The sequence below is a fragment of the Apodemus sylvaticus genome, chromosome 4 (assembly GCF_947179515.1).
Source record: "Apodemus sylvaticus chromosome 4, mApoSyl1.1, whole genome shotgun sequence".
Taxonomy (NCBI): Eukaryota; Metazoa; Chordata; class Mammalia; order Rodentia; family Muridae; genus Apodemus; species Apodemus sylvaticus.
This window is the reverse complement of record NC_067475.1, coordinates 155,870,257-155,875,177: the sequence shown is the minus strand read 5'-3', so window position 1 is coordinate 155,875,177 and position 4,921 is coordinate 155,870,257. Positions and strand designations below refer to the sequence as shown.

At 38.3% G+C, this 4,921-nt stretch overlaps 1 pseudogene; it reads left to right on the top strand.

Annotated features, from left to right (window-relative positions):
* The first annotated feature begins 465 nt into the window (after positions 1–465).
* Positions 466–680, top strand: LOC127683751 (DNA-directed RNA polymerases I, II, and III subunit RPABC4-like; annotated as a pseudogene).
* Positions 681–4,921: the final 4,241 nt, after the last annotated feature.

Below are 4,921 nucleotides of genomic sequence, written 5' to 3'. Positions count from 1 at the left end.
GTTCTTTTCGCCCCTCTTCCCTATGACCCCAAAATTCTCTCAACAGGTAACCCGGTTTACATGTGGCTGCGGGCAGCTACATTTGAACAATGCTCTTCTCAAGGATAGCTTGGTCAAGGAAGAAATAAAGAAAGAAATTAAAGACTTAAGAATTTAATGAAAATGAAGACACATCATACCAAAATTTATGGGACACAATGAAAGCAGTGCTAAGAGGAAAACTCATAGCTCTGAGTGCCTCCAAAAAGAGAATGGAGAGAGCTTACACTAACAGTTGGACAGTGCATTTGAAAGCTCTAGAACAAAAAGAAGCAAATACCCCCAAGAGGAGTAGATGGCAGGAAATAATCAAACTCAGGGCCAAAATCAACCAAATAGAAACAAAAAAAAACTATACAAAAAAAAATCAACAAAACAAGGAGCTGGAGAGAAGGAACCCTTCTTTGAGGTGCAGAGGCACTAAAAATGGACACCCAGAAAGATGCTCAACCACCAAAGCAGCAGCCAGTGATATGTATATTTGTGGAGAGTGTCACACTGAAAATGAGATAAAATACAGGGATCCAATCAGGTGCAGAGAATGTGGATACAGAACAATGTACAAGAAAAGAACTAAAAGATTGGTGATTTTTGATGAGTGTCTTCATGCATACATTTGCCTCACTGATGTTCCTCTTTGATGTATAGCATTTAACTTAGCTTACTTAATGACTACAACTATATACCTGTGATTTCATTTTAGAAATGCAATTGTATTTTAATACTTTGTATAAAGGAAATACTTTGTTCACCATATAAACAAACAAACAAACAAACCAAACAAGAAGCTGGCTCTTTGAGAAAATCAACAAGATAGATAAATCCTTAGCCAGACTAACCAGAGGGCACAGAGGCACTACCAAAATTAATACAATCAGAAATAAAGAATGAGACATAACAACAGAAACCCTGGAAATTCAAAAATTCATGAGATTCTCCTACAAGTGTTTATATTTAACAAAGTTTAAAAATCTAGATGAAAGGGACAACTTTCTAGATACATAACAGCTGCCCACGTTAAAACAGGATCAGATAAACCATCTAAATAGTCCCATAAGTCCTGAGGAAATAGAAGCAGTCATTAACAGTCTCCCATCAAACAAAAATCCCAGGACCAGATGCATTTGGCAGTGAATTCTATCAGATCTTCAAAGAAGATCTAGTACTGATACTCTTCAAACTATTACACAAAATAGAAACTCAAGGAACAATACCTAACTCATTCTATGAAGCCACAATAATGCCTATACCTAAACCAAACAAAGATCAAACAAGGAAGGAGAACTTCAGACCAATCTCCCTCATGAACATCGATGCAAAATTACTGAATTAAATTCTGGCAACAGAATCCAAGAATGCATCAAAACTATAATTCATTACAATCAAGTAGGCTTTATCCCAGGGATGCAGGGATGGTTCAATATATAGAAATCCAACAATGTTAATCCACTACATAAACAAACTAATGAAAAAAACCCACATGGTCATTTCATTAGATGCTGAAAAGTCTCTTGACAAAATCCAGTGTCCCTTCATGATAAAAGTCTTGGAGAGATTGGGAATCCAAGGCCCATACCTAAACACAGTGAAAGCAATATACTGCAAACTGGCAGCAACATCAACTTAAATGGAGAGAAACTTGAAGCAATTCCACTAAAATCAGGGACCAGACAAGGCTGCCCACTCTCTCCCTATCTATTCAATATAGTACTTGAAATCCTAGCTAGGACAATCAGACCACAAAACAAGGTCAAAGGGATACAAATTGGAAAGGAAGAAGTCAAAATATCACTATTTGCAGAGGATATGATAGTATAATTAAGCGACCCCAAAACTTCCACCAGAGAACTCCTAAAGCTGATAAACAACTTCAGCAAAGTGGCTGGATATAAAATTAATTCAAACAAATCAGTAGCCTTCCTCTACTCAAAGGATAAACAAGATAACAAAGAAATTAGGGAATTGATACTTTTTACAATAGTCCCAAATAATATTTCATACCTAGGTGTGACACTAATAAAGCAAGTAACGATCTGTATGGCAAGAACTTCAAGCCTCTGAAGAAAGAAATCAAAGATCTCAGAAGATGGAAAGATCTCCCATGTTCATGGGTTGGCAGAATAAATATAGTAAAAATGGCCACCTTGCCGAAAGCAATCTACAGATTCAATGCAATTCCCATAAAAATCCCAAATCAATACTTCATATATCTAGAAAGAGGAATTCTCAAATTCATTTGGAATAACAAAAAACCCAGGATAGCAAAAACTATTCTCCACAACAAAAGATCTCCTGGGGGAATCACTATCCCTGGCCTCAAGTTATACTACAGAGCAATAGTGATAAAAACTGTTTGGAATTGGTATGCAAACAGGCATGAAGATCAATGGAATAGAACTGAAGACCCAGAAAAGAACCCACACATGTACAGTCATTTGATATTTGATAAAAAACAAGTGGAAAAAGTCAGCATTTTTAAAAAGTGGTGCTGGATCAACTGGAGGTCAGCATGAGGAAAAAATGCAAATAAACCCATTCTTATCTTCTTGTACAAAGCTCAAGTCCAAGTGGATCAAGGATCTACAGATAAAACAAGACACACTGAAGTTTATAGAGGTGAAAGTGGGGAAGAACATTGAGCACATGGGCACAGGGGAAAAGTTCATGAACAGAACACCAATGGCTTATGCTCTAAGAACAAGAATCAACAAATGAGATCTCATAAAACTGCAAAGCTTCTGTAAGGCAAAGGACACTGTCAGTTGGACAAAATAGCAACCAACAGAGTGGGAAAAGATATTTACCAATCCTTTATCCTATAGAGGGAAAATATAAAAGGTATATAAAGAACTCAAGAAGTTTGATTCCAAAGTGTCAAATAACCCTATTTAAAAATTGGGTACAGTGCTAAACAGGGAATTCTCAACTGAGGAAACTTGAATGGCTTTAAAGCATGGAAAGAAATATAAAGCATCCTTAGTTATCAGTGAAATGCAGATCAAATCAACACTGAGATTCCACCTCACACTGGTCAGAATGGCTAAGAGGAAACTCAGTGGACAGCAAATGCTAGTGAGGATGTGGGGAAAAAGGAACACTTCTCCATTGTTGGTGGGATTGCAAGCTGGTAAAACCACTCTGGAAATCAGTTTGGCAATTCCTCAGATAATTAGACATAGTACTAACTGAGGACCCAGCTATTGCCACTCCTGGGCATATTCCCAGAAGATGCTCCTACATGTAATAAGGACACATGCTCCACTATGTTCATAGATGCCTTATTCATAATATCCAGAAGCTGGAAATAAATCAGATGTCCTTCAGTGGAGGAATCGATACAGAAACTGTGGTGTATAAACACAATGGAGTACTATTCAGACATTAAAAGCATTGAATTCGTGAAATTCTTAGGTAAATGGATGGAACTAGAAAGTGTCATCCTGTGTATGGCAACCCAATCACAAAAGAACACACATGGTATACACTCACTAATAAGTGGATGTTAGCCCAAAAGCTCAAAATAAATAAGTTACTATTCACCCAGCACAGGAAGCCCAAGAAGGAGGACTTAAGTGAGGGTGCTTTGGTTTCTCTGAAAAAGGAAGCAAAATACTCACAGGAGCAATAAAGGAGAGAAGGTGTGGAGCAGAGACTGAAGTAAAGGCTACCTAGAGACTTCCCTACCCGAGGATTCATCCTATAAACAGTCACTAAACCTGGACACTAATATGAAAGACAAGAAGTGTATACCAAAAAGAGCATGCCATGGTTGTCTCCAGAGGGCTCCTGCCAGAGCCTTACAAATACAGAAGCAGATGCTAGCAGCCAACCATTGGTCTGGGTGTGGGGTCCCCAATGGAGGAGCTGGAGGGTGGTCCAGAGTAGCTGAAGGGATTTACAATCCCATGGGAAGAACAGTGATGTTGGTCACCTAGATGCCCCAGGACTTCCAGGGACTAAACCATCAACCAATTGGTACATGTGGTACCAGCCAAACTGTGGCAGAGGAATGCCTTGTCAGGTATCAGTGGGAGGAGTGGTCCTTGGTCAGATGAAGTCTCAATAGATGCCCCAAAAAAGGCAAATTGAGGGGGGGGGAGGTGGGAGTGGGTCAGGTAGAAAAGCATAAATGTGGAGGCAGGGTGTGGGAGGAGGGGTTGGGGATCTTTGGGGAGGGGGAAATTGGGAAAGGTTTTACCATTAGAAATGTAAATGAAGATTATATTCAATAAATAAAATAAAAAATAGCCACAGCGTTATTTCATTAGATGCTGAAAAATCATTTGACAAAATTTAGCAGCCCTCCATGTTGAAAGTCTTAGAAAGATCAGGAATTCAAGGCCCATCCCTAAACACAGTAAAAGCAATATATAGCAATTCAGAAGCCAATATCAAACTAAATAAATAGAAACTTGAAGCAATACCAGTAAAATTGCTGGGTCCAGGCAAGGCTGCCCCTCTTCTCTCTGTCTATTCTATATAGCACTTGAAGTTCTATCTAGAGGAATTAGACAACAATAGGTCAAAGGGATATGAATTGGAAAGGAAGAAATCAAACTATCATTTGCAGGTGATATGATAGTACACTTAAGTGACCCCATAAACTCCACCAGAGAACTCCTACAACTGATAAACTACTTCATTCATGTGATTAGGTATAAAATTAGCTCAAATTATTAGCCTTCTTATACTCAAAGGATAAACCAGTTGAGAAAGAAATTAAGGAAACAATTGTCAAAAACAGTATAAAGTATCTTGTTGTGACTCTAACCGAACAAGTGAACGATCTATATAACAAGAACTTCAAGTATCTGAAGAAAGAGATCAAAGAAGACCTCAGAAGATGGAAAGATCTCTCATGCTCATCGATTGGCAGAATTAA